The sequence below is a fragment of the Hordeum vulgare genome, chromosome 2H (genome assembly GCF_904849725.1).
Source record: "Hordeum vulgare subsp. vulgare chromosome 2H, MorexV3_pseudomolecules_assembly, whole genome shotgun sequence".
Taxonomy (NCBI): Eukaryota; Viridiplantae; Streptophyta; class Magnoliopsida; order Poales; family Poaceae; genus Hordeum; species Hordeum vulgare.
Genome location: NC_058519.1, coordinates 114595954 through 114608552, shown reverse-complemented (window position 1 = coordinate 114608552; position 12599 = coordinate 114595954).

Here is a 12599-nt window from a genome sequence, read left to right as displayed (position 1 = left end):
TGCTCACCTTATTGCCGAAGCGCGCCGACGCTCACAGGCTGAATGACTATCAGCCGATCTGCTTGATACATATCGTGGCGAAGCTATTCACGAAGGTCCTATCCTTGCGCTTGGCTCCGAAGCTTGATTCCCTGGTGATCCGATATGAGAATGCATTCATTGCCGGGCGCACCCTCCACGACAACTTCATCCTAGTCCGGCAATCTCTAAGGCTGCTGCATCAATTAGGAGCTCCGAGAATCATGCTCAAGCTCGACCTCACTCGGGCTTTCGACTCCATATCCTGGCCCTTCCTCTTCGAGACCCTGCGCCAATATGGGTTCGGAGCAAGGTTCCGGGAGTGGCTGGCCATTCTGCTTTCCTCGGCCAACACCCGGGTCCTTCTCAACGGAGTGCCTGGGCCCCCGATATGGCACCGCTGCGGGCTGCGCCAAGGTGACTCGACGTCTCCGTAGCTATTCGTCCTAGCCGTCGACACCCTCAGTCGCCTCATGCAACGAGCGCTCCAGACCGGCATCCTCCGGAGCCTCCACCCCCGCCGAGATGTGCCGGCCATCTCGCTATACGCCGATGATGTGATGTTGTTCTGCCACGCCACGACCAGTGAGGTCAGGGCCGTGAAGGGCATCTTAGGAGTCTTTGGTGCCGCCTCTGGCCTGCACGTGAACTACGGGAAGAGCTCTGCCACGGCATTGCATGGGTACGAGACGACTGCCACAGTGCTGGAGACCCTGGGTTGCCAGACGGCGGACCTGCCCATCTCATACCTGGGCATCCCCCTCTCCACACGCCGCCTCTCCGCGGCCCAGATGCAACCACTCGTCGACAAGGTGGCAGGCCGCCTCCCGACGTGGAAGGCGTGTCTCATGAACAAAGATGGGCGACTGGCGCTCATCAAATCGGTGTTAAGCGCCATTCCCACGCACCAAATGCTCGCCCTCGCCCCCCCGAAAAAACCCTGAAGCAGCTCGAGAAGATTCATCGCGGGTTCCTCTGGGCAGGACGCCAGGCAGCCCACGGAGGGCACTGCCACGTGAACTGGCGCCGGGTATGCCGGCCGATCGAGTTTGGTGGCGTGGGAGTCCGAGACCTCGAGCGCACGGGGCTTGCTCTTCGGCTCAGATGGTTATGGATCTCGCGAACGGACACTGGTCGTGCTTGGCATGGCCTGGACATGCAGTTCACCCCCGAGGAGCACAGCCTTTTCCACGCCTCCACCACCATGCAACTCGGGGATGGAACCACAACGCTCTTCTGGGAGGACCGATGGCTTCTCGACCTCTCCATCCGCGAGCACGCGCCCGCGCTGTACATGTGCATCCCCAAAAATCACAGGAATTCCCGGACGATGGCGGAGGGCGTTCACGGCAATGCTTGGGCGCGGGACATCCGCGGCACCCTTGCCCCCCAGGAGATTGGGCAGTACCTCCAACTCTGGATGCTGGTGTCTCGCGCCACCCTCTCCCATGAGCTAGACAAGCTGATCTGGAAATGGATGGCCAACGACAGCTACACAGCTAGGTCCTGCTACCAGGCCACATTCCACGGATCTATCACTTGTCGCTCTTGGAAGCTGATATGGAAGAGCTGGGCCCCGCCGAAGGTCAGATTCTTCCACTGGCTCGCCAGCCAGGACCGTTGTTGGACTGCGGAGCGCCTCGCCCGCCATGGCCTCACTCACCACCCTCGGTGCCTCTTATGTGATCAAGAGCCGGAATCTATGCAACACCTGCTGCTCGCATGCCCATTCGCGAAGCAGACCTGGCACAACATCATGTCCTGGCTGCGTCTCCCGACTCCGGTGCCTGACCAGGACGCCACGCTCCACGACTGGTGGCTGCGGGCTCGCGATGCTACCCCCCTGCTCCGCAAAGCGTTGGCCTCCGTAGCGCTCCTGGTCCCTTGGATGATCTGGAAGCATAGAAACACGTGTGTATTCGACCATGTAACCCCATCCTTAGTCGAGCTAGACGCTGCGATCAAGGACGAGTCCAGGAATTGGGCTAAGGCAGGAGCCAAAGGGCTTAGAGTCACCCTGCCATCCTCCTGGGACGTCCATTGATTCACTTGTAACACCGATGTACTGGCCTCTTAGGAGGATGTTCTCCCCCCTTTTCAATGCAATGAAACGCAAAGGCTTTTTGCGTTTTCTCGAAGAAAAAAATACCGACTCAGTAAGTCACCCACAAAATCGAGTAAATAACATAAAACTACCATAACTGGGGTTAGGGTTTCAAAAAACTATGGAATCTTTTTCTTTTCTCTGAAAACTATCAAGACAGGGTCGGCTATTTCAAAAAACCCAAAATGTGCGTTGCTAGCGAATTGGACCGTTTCCTGACCATCCGGACCCACTGGTCAGTCCATGTGACTAGACGCGCTCACGGTGCAGCCACTAACGACCATTTAAACCGACCGACGCGGTCGGAACGATAGGTGCTCAGTCGGCCCCTACCTCTCTGTCACTCTCTTCTCCCCTCACATGCGTCTCCTCTCTATGACCTAGATCCGGCGATGGCGGCGGCTGCTAACCCAAATGCCTTCGGCGAGCCTTTGAGCCAAGGCGGCACACCGGGAAGGGCGGTGGGTGTTCAGAGGTTGATAGGTGGCTCGGTGGCTCGAGCTTCCCGACACAGCGGTCGCCGCGACCAACACGTATGGAGGTCCAGATGGATCTGGCATTTCACGCGGCTAGGGTAGTGTCGAAGTGCATTCACGCAGATCTAGATGGTGGCCACACATGGGCGTAGTCGTTTGGTGGAGTTAGGTAAGTAATTTCCAAAGCACTCATATTTGTAGTTCAACTTAGTAACTTCGGTTAGAAGTGATTGACAGATTAAGCTTAGAATAGAGTGAATTATTGGAAATTAAGTATTGGAATTTGTTCACTGTATGGTGGCAGTGCATAATTAGGTTTGTTCACTGTATAGCAGTGAATTAAGTATTGCAAAATGTTGATTAACTTACTGTGCTAGCAGTAATGCAACTTGTTCAATCTATTTCATTTGTTGTCAATTTAATCTGCTGCAGCTTAGATGATGAGGTTTGGGAAGCGATGATACATTTTAAATGAAGAGATACTATTGAGAGAAAGTTTTCATTGTCAGATAAGAAATATCTGCCCTTATTAGCACTGATTGAATTGAAGGGGTATGGATTGAATTATTATTTACTTATGTTAAGGAAGAGAGAAAAGGATTGGAGGGGGGTTGTGGACCTTGACAGTTAGGATAAAGTAAAGGAAATGCTTGCCATTTATGTTGATAAGAAGGTCCTGAACATCACTGTCAGAAAAACTAGTGACCCTAGCTCAACTGATTTGAATATGGATCACATCTTGCTTGAGAAACAAATTCCCATTAGTCATGTTGGTGAGCCTGTTGTTTACAGTGATTCCCAAAAAGGTGTCCTCTACCCTGTCTTAGATGGAACTTTGCTAAGCTAAGAGAGCATAAGTTCTATGCTAAGTTTTCAAAATGTGAATTCTGGCTCAAGGAAGTGGTGTATCTTGGGCACATCATATCTGCCGAGGGAATCAAGGTGGATCCTGAAAAGGTTCAATCCATTGTTCAGTGGGAGCCTGCTCAGAATGTTAAGCACCTTCAAAGCTTTCTCGGGCTTGCAAGCTATTGTAGAAGGTTCATTGAGAACTTCTCCAAGATTGCTAAGCCTGTGTCCAACCTTCTTCAGAATAGCGTGAAATATGTCTGGTCTCCAGAGTGCGAATTGGCATTCAATACATTCAAGGAGAGGCTCACCTCAACTCCAGTTCTGACTCCTCCTCATGATTCCAAGCCTTTCCAAGTGTTCTGTGATGCCTCTTGCTACTTCTTGAGCTTGCGTTGGTTTTTCCCTTGAAGAGGAAATAGTGATGCAGCAAAGTAGAGATAAGTATTTCCCTCACTTTGAGAACCATGGTATCAATCGAGTAGGAGTATCAAGATGAGGCACCAAGGCACCTGCGCTAAGACAAACAAATTTGCACCCAACGCGATAAAGGGGTTGCCAATCCCTTTACGATTACTTGCAAAGTGAGATTTGATAGTGATAATAGGTAAATATAAATAAATAAATAAAAGTGCAGCAAGGTATTTTTGGTATTTTTGTATGTAGATCTGAATATATAATGTGTAAAATAGACCCGGGGGCCATAGTGTTCACTAGAGGCTTCTCTCATGATAGGAAGTATTACGGTGGGTGAACGAATTATTGTCGAGCAATTGATCGAATCACGCAAGGTCATGACAATATCTAAGGCAATGATCATACATATAGGCATCACGTCCGAGACAAGTAGACATATACTTTCTGCATCTACTACTATTACTCCACACATCGACCGCTATCCAGCATGCATCTAGTGTATTAAGTTCATAACAACAGAGTAACCCCTTAAGCAAGATGACATGATGTAGAGGGATAAATTCATGCAATATGATATAAACTCCATCCTTTTACCCTTGATGGCAACAACATGATGCGTGCCTCGCTACCCCTTCTATCACTAGGTGAGGACACCGAACGGTATGAACCCAAAACCAAGCACTTCTCCCATTGCAAGAATTATAGATCAAGTTGGCCAAACAAAACCCATAAATCGAAGAGAATTACAAGGATACGAAATGTAGTGCCCCAAGTGTAAAGCTTTCCCTTTTTGTAACCTTCCATGTGGGTCCACCTTGACATTGATATGAGAGCTCAATGCATATGATTTCATGTGTGTCACCTTGTTTTGATTTCCCTTTGCATGCATGCATCTCATCCATCCCATGTCTTGTGTTTGTGCCTTTGTGAATCCATGTGTGTTTGTGGTGTGATGAATATGTCATGTGTTGTTAGTGCATGTGTGTGATGGAGTGGTGCAATTGCTAGTAGGAACTATGTGGTTTGCATAGGCTTCAAAACCCTCTCCCTCTTTTTCATCTCAAGCCCAACATTTACTTGATCCTTCCCTGTTTTAAAAATGTCCATGATTTAGAATATTTTGTGTTGATTGTGGAGATAGGTATTTGCTGTTTTAAACTTTGTTTGAGAGGTGCTATATATTCAAAAAACAGTGGTATAAATACGATTTTTGTAAATATTTGCTTGCCACTAAAATCCCTTTTCTATTTTATTCAAATAAGTCATACTTTCTTATGACGAGGGGTATACTTATTTTTATTTTTGGTGCCATAGATTTTCCTGGGAGTTAGTTGTTTTCTGGTGTTGGTTTAAAATAGGAAAGCCTCCCCAGGTATTCTTTTCTCTCCCAGGCGCCAAATGGGCCAGCTTCTCCCTTCCGAGGCCCATCACTCCTCGCTGTCTACCCAACCAGAGCCCAACCGGCACGACCGCCTTCCACTTGACGCCGTCTTCCCCCTCTTTGTTTTCCCGTCAGACACGAGAGAGAGCACGCGCAAGCGCCGAGAGGCACTAATGTCGAGGGGACCCTATTTATCTCGGCATCTATGCCTCCCCGAAGCTAGGGTTCCCTCCTCTCCTTCAGCCGCCGCCGCCACCTCTCTTCTTTCTCCTTCCCATCTCTCTTCTTCTTCCCTGGTAAGTTCTCTGGAGTTCAGGTAGCAGAGGGAGAGAGAAGTAGAGCGCCGATGACCATCGCGTGTACATCCCCTCCTGCGCCGTCCAACATGTCCGGGAGCTCGGGGGTAGCCTCCGCGTTCCATTCCCGACGGTGAGGCCGGGGAACCTCTACGTCGATGGGCAGCTCCACGTCAACGGTGCGCTCCCGGCGGTCTTCATCCCCTACTTCGGTTCGGCAGCAGGGCGCCTTCGGATCTTCTTCAGCCTTCTCCAGGCTGCCTCCTCCGATCAGATCCCTCCTCTTCCGTTCCCCAAGGTGAGCCGACCACCTGCCTATCCTCCTCCTCGACTAGATCCGGCGAGCGAGTCGTTGCTTTTCCCTGCCCCGTGCTGTAGATGTTGGTGCAACATGTGTCGATCCCGTGATGTGCAGTAGGGTAGCTGTTATAGCATGTGTAGATGTAGCTCACCAGGCACAGCAGTAGCAGGGGATGGATCTCCTCTTGGCGCAGCAGTAGCAGCAGCACGACGAGGCAGCCGGCGTTCCTTCCCTGTCGCCGGCTCGTCTCTGTGCGTGCATGGCAGAGCTGCGGTAGGGATAGTATACCTTGTTCGCGTGCTCTTCTCTGTCAGTTATCGCATTCGTAGCGCAGTGGTAGAGAGCCCTGTGAGTTACCGAGAGGTGCAGGGATCGAGTCCCAGGTGGTGCACCCCCCTTTTTGGGTTTCTTTTCTCTGATCGATAGCAGTAACAGCAACATGGAGGGGTTAACCTGCTCTGTTCCCCTCTCTTTGTCAAAACAATGCCAGCAGCAGAGTGGTTTGGCTTTGTGGCTTGGAACAGGGGCTCTGTGGTTCGATTTCTCTGATCGATAGCAGTAGCAGCAACAGGGAGGGGTTAACCTTCTCTGTTCCCCTCTCTCTGTCAAAACAATGCCAGCAGCAGAGTGGTTTGGCTTTGTGGCTTGGACCAGGGGCTGTGGGGTTCGATTCCCCACCAGTACCTTTTTTTTGGGTGCAATCTTTCTGGTTTTGCTTTGTAAACTTGCAGAGATGATAGTGGGGTGTTAGATCTATCTTGTGGGTATTTTTTTCCTTGCTACCTCCAACAGCAGGAGTTGCTAGTATTGCTAGCTAAGTATTTTTTGCTAGCATGTGTATATGTGAGTGTGTAGGTATTTGCAAGGTAGTGTGTGATGCATGTGTGTGCAAGTATCATGTGTGTGTGTGCACCTTGTGAGTGATTGGCACCATGATATGATGCATATGTAGGTGCATGTGCTAGTATAATCTTGTGCTTGCAAGCATAGTGGAGTGTGTGTATGTGTGTGGGTGGTTTCCCCCTCACCACATATAGTTTGTGTGTGTGAGCTTGTTCTAGTGATGATTGCTATGAAGCATGTGTAGGTTTGTGTTTTGATCAAGAGAATGAGGTGTTGTGGGTGATGTGGAGTAGATGTGTGTGTGTGTGGAACTTTCCCACCTTTGCAAACTATGTACCTTCACATGACCATAGGTGAGAGGGCATGGTGTTGTGTGTGTGTGCATAGTTGGGTAGACGAGCTTGTTGATGTGCATAAGACATACATGGGGTTCAAACCCTCATGTCACTATTGTCTTGTGCACATGAGCATATCTATGTAGGAGTTGATCTAGTGAATAGCACATGAAATGTTGCACTATTTAAATTGTAGGAATCTATGTAGTTTTTCCTTCCTAGTTTGTGGCCACTTGCTCCAAACAAGTTTATGCATATTATATATGATTTTGTGGTAGAATATCCCAAGTAATCCATTGGTGAACTTAGTTTTGCCATTGGAACATTTTCTGGAGATGACATATTTTCATTTTCTTCTATGTTTGGAGCTTGGTTCCATGAGTTGTGGTGAGCCTTTGTGTTTGTTTCTTGGTTGTGCTAGTAGAGGGTGACCCCCTCTACCTCTTGTTGGTTTCATCTCATGATTAGGATTTCACATGTGCAAGTTATGCCCACTCAAAGTAGGCATGTGGCTGAAATTCCAGATTAGTGAAAATCTGAGATTATCACTAAGTCTGAGAATCTGTTTATATTTTCTTCTCCTGTTGATGAGGTTGTGCAGGTCAATGTGTTGTGATCTAGCCTTAGCTTTCAACTAGAAAGTTGGACCTTATATGTTTGTATAGCTCCCTGTAAAATCCCATGTCATTTGGAGTCCTGTAGGTATTGTTTTGGCTGCTGTCAAAATGCTTCAGAGCAAAGACAGAAAGTGAGAATCTGGAATTTTCACTAAGTCCCTGAAAACGGATGTTTTTGGGCAAGTTTGCAGCCTTGTAAATTTCAGTGTTTAATTCCTTTTTGTGTGATTCTTGCTTGTGCTTGTAGTATTCTTGGCTAGCTACAGCCACATATATTATTTGTCATAGTTGGGTGGCTGTAGGTGCTTTGCATGTAGCTCACAAAGTGCTATGATGCAGTTTATGGTAGATTGTGTAGTTTTGACATTTTGATGTTTGTGAGTGCTTAGTTGATGTTGTGGTGTTCTTCTTTGCTCCACCCCATTCATGTTGGTTTGTTTTATGTCTTGTAAACCTGGGAATACCAGATTTGTGCCATTTGAGTGTGTGGTGATGATTTTGACACGTAGGGCTTTATATCTTGTTTCGTTGATTCCCGTTGGTCCGCAGCTCCGATTGTAATGTTCTTTATATGGTTTTGCATCGTTTTCACGAGACGCATATGATCATGTCATTATCATGCATGTCAAAATAGGTTAGTATGCAGTTCTGTCCAGGAACTTGTTTTAACTCCTTAAGCTTGTGCTAGTGATATAAATAGTGATGCATGCTCATATTCATCTCATGCATCATGTGATTGTTGCATCTTGAGGTGCTGTTGTTCATTGGATGTTATTCTATGTTGGGTAGCACCGGGATCGGAGAACGAATACGTGGAGTCAGGAGAGTACGCGCAGGACGATCAAGAACCATTCCAAGCTGAGGATCTCACAAGCAAGATGATATGACCTTGATTCCATCTCTAGACTTGTTATGCTAGATTACGTTTCCTTTGTCATATGCTCGCTGCCTACCACTGAAATATTTGCCTCTTGATATGCCATGAACCCAAACACTGATTCCTTCCTAGCAAACTTGAATGGCTAAGTAGGCTTTGCTCAGCTACCAATGATAGCGTTGCTAGATGCAGGTGCTTTGTCTCATGTGTTAACATGAGCTTGATATCATTATCATAAATTCTGTTATTTAGTTAATGCACCTATATACTTGGTAAATAACGGAAGGCCTAGCCTTTTGCCGGGTGCTTTGTTCAGTTATTGCCGCCTTAGTTACCGGCTACCGGTGTTCGATTCCATATTGATCGCTCCTAACACGTTCGGGGTTGTTATGGGGACCCCCTTGATAAATCGCGTGGTGTTAAGACTTGTCTGGCAGGACCCAACATTGGTTTTAAACTGCTAATCACTTAATAATAATTTGCATAGGGAATAGCTACCCCGAGGAATTGAATCAACAACCCGGGCCAGTGCTCCTCATGAGTGTTGGTACCACCTGAGCGATGTCCGGGGCCCCACTGGTCACCCAGGGGTTTAGCCATCCCGACGTCTAGCTCATCCGTCCTATCCTGAGACTGAGATGCGCGGCTCTTATCAGGGTCGTCGACACGATGGGAGGTCCTGCGAGTCTTGTCTTACCTTAGCGATATATCTTGCATATAGGAATCCCAGTGAAGCTTTGGTTCTCCCCAGAGTTGAGGTTTTCCTCTAAGGAATCCGACGAGATCACAAGATTCGTGATAGATGATTACTTTGCAGCCTGTGTACGTTTGTGATGGACTAGTTGGAGAACCCCTGCAGGGTTTAATCTTTCGGAAAGCCGTGCCCGTGGTTATGTGGCAACTTGGAATATTTTGTTAACATCCGGTATTAGATAACTTAAACATAAGCTAATAAAATTGCCAACTGTGTGCGTAACCGTGACTGTCCCCTCGAAGATCTCTCTTCGATCGGGAACACTGTGGGGTTATGATTGACGTAGGTAGGTGTTCAGGATCACTTAGTGATCAAATACTCTCGACCGCTAGTATAGTCCACCTTTATAAATGTTCTATGTAAGATAGCCACCATATCAAGCTTAGGATGCTGCGACATTAAACACTCTACCCTATCCAACCTAATAACTTGACTAGTTCTGGCACCAAGGTCTTAGATTGCTGAGTCCCCGTGGCTCACGGATTCCTCCACAATACCAACAGGTTCTGGTACCCCAGAGACAGATGATCCCAACGGCACGTAGCTGGCGTGGCAGTACGACGAGGAGTCCGATCGCCTGTACGTGAACTATCCAGAAGATTGAGGCGTGGTCGTGATCGTGGGCCTGCATGCAGGGTAGCATAGCCTTTTCTCTGTTTTGTAGTCCGTAGCGGAACTACTTTGGTTGTATGCATGATGTACTCTGATATATTTATGAGAAGGCAATTGAACCCCTGATTGTCTATCTTTTATTATTATGTATGTGTTGTGTTACCTGTTTGCGAGACGCTTAGATGCGCTCCTTTCCAATTCGGGGCCTCGATCCCAAGATCGGAAAGGACCACATCTTGGTCGTTACACGAAATCATGCATATAAGAAATCAGAGGAGACTCAAATAATGTTCATAGATAATCTGATCATAAATCCACAATTCATCGGATCTCGACAAATACACCGCAAAAGAAAGTTACATCGGATAGATCTCCATGAAGATCATGGAGAACTTTGTATTGAAGATCCAAGAGAGAGAAGAAACCATCTAGCTACTAGCTATGGACCCGAAGGTCTGTGGTGAACTACTCATGCATCATCAGAGAGGCAATGGTGTTGATGAAGAATCCCTCCGTGTCCGAATCCCCCTCCGGCAGGGCACCAGAACGGTCCCCAGATGGGATCTCGCGGAAACAGAAGCTTGCGGTGGCGGAAAAGTATTTTCGTGGCTCTCTCCGTTGGTTTGGGGATTTTAGGGAATTTATAGGCAAAAGAGGTAGGGCAAAGGAGGCACGGGGGGCCCACAAGCCTGCTAGGCGCGCCCCCCTGGGGCGCGCCTAGGGGGCTCGTGGCCTCGTCCGTGGCCCTCTGCCTTGGTTCTCAAGTCTTCTGGATCCCTTCTGTTATGGAAAAAATCACCCCGAAGGTTTTATTCCGTTTGGATTCCGTTTAATATTCTTATCTAAAAAAGGTCAAAAACACAGAAAAAACAGAAACTGACATTGGGCACTGAGTTAATAGGTTAGTCCAAAAAAATGATATAAAATAGCATATAAATGCATATAAAACATCCCAAGTTGATAATATAGTAGCATGGAACAATAAAAAATTATAGATACGTTGGAGACGTATCAAGCATCCTCAAGCTTAACTCTTGCTCGTCCTCGAGTAGGGAAGTGATAAAGACCGAATTTTTGATGTGGAATGCTACCTAACATATTTGTTCTTTGTAACTTCTTTATTGTGGCATGAATGTTCAGATCCATAAGATTCAAAACAATAGTTTAATATTGACATGAAAACAATAATACTTCAAGCATACTAGCAAAGTAATCATGAACTTTTGAAATAACAAGCCCAAAGAAAGTTATCCCTACAAAATCATATAGTCTGGCTATGCTCCATCATCCCCACACAATGAATTTAAATCATGCACAACCCCGGTATTGGCCAAGTAATTGTTTTCGCACTCTTACTTTCTCAAACTTTTTCAACTCTCACGCAATACATGAGCGTGAGCCATGGATATAACACTATAGGTGGAATAGAGTGTGGTGGAGGTTGTGAGGAAAAAGGAGGATATGGTCACATCGACTCAGCGTATCAATGGGTTATGGAGATGCCCATCAATAGATATCAATGTGAATGAGTAGGGATTGCCATGCAACGGATGCACCCAACTTGCTTGCTCATGAAGACCTAGGGCAATTTTGAGGAAGCCCATCATTGGAATATACAAGCCAAGTTATATAATGAAAATTTACACTAGTATATGAAAGTGACAAAACAAGAGACTCTCTATCATGAAGAACATGGTGCTATTTTGAAGCACAAGTGTGAAAAAAATAGTAGCATTGTCCCTTCTATCTTTTTCTCTAAATTTTTTTGTTTCGGCTCTTTGGCCTCTTTTTTTTTAATTTTATTTTTTTCCCTTTTTTTGGTGGGCATCTTTGGCCTCTTTTTTTATTTCCTCACATGGGACAATGCTCTAGTAATGATGATCATCGCACTTTTATTTACTTACAACTCGATACTTAGAACAATAAGGACTCTATATGAAATGCCTCCGGCAGTGTACCGGGATGTGCAAAGATCTAGCTTAGCGTATGACGTTGAAACATCTCGCTAGATATCTTACAGTCATGCAATGGCAGTATGAAAGTGATGGCACATGTCATGAGATGGAACGGTGGAAGTTGCATGGCAATATATCTCGGAATGATTATGAAAATGCCATAATAGGTAGGTATGGTGGCTGTTTTGAGGAAGGTATATGGTGGTTTTGTGCACCGGCGAAAGTTGCGCGGCACTAGAGAGGCTAGCAATGGTGGAAGGGTGAGCATCTATACCATGGACTCACATTAGTCATGAAGAACTCATATACTTATTGCAAAAGTTTTATTAGTAATCGAAACAAAGTGCTAAACGCTTACTCCTAGGGGAAGGGTTGGTAGGAGTTAACCATCGCGCGATCCCGACCGCCACACAAAGGATGACAATCAATAAATCAATTATGCTCCGACTTCATAACATAGCGGTTCACCATACGTGCATGCTGCGGGAATCACTAACCTCAACACAAGTATTTCTAGATTCACAACACCCTACTATCATAACTCTAATATTACCATATCCATATCTCAAAACTAATTGTGAGGAATCAAACTTCTCTTACTAATCAATGCACGTGAATATGAAAGTTTTTATTATATCCTCTTCGGATGCCTATCATATTTAGGACTAATTTCATAACACATGCCAATTACCAAGTTACTTAGAGCGAGCGCACTCAAAATGATATAAGTGAAGATCGAGAGTTTTTATTTCTACAAAATATGA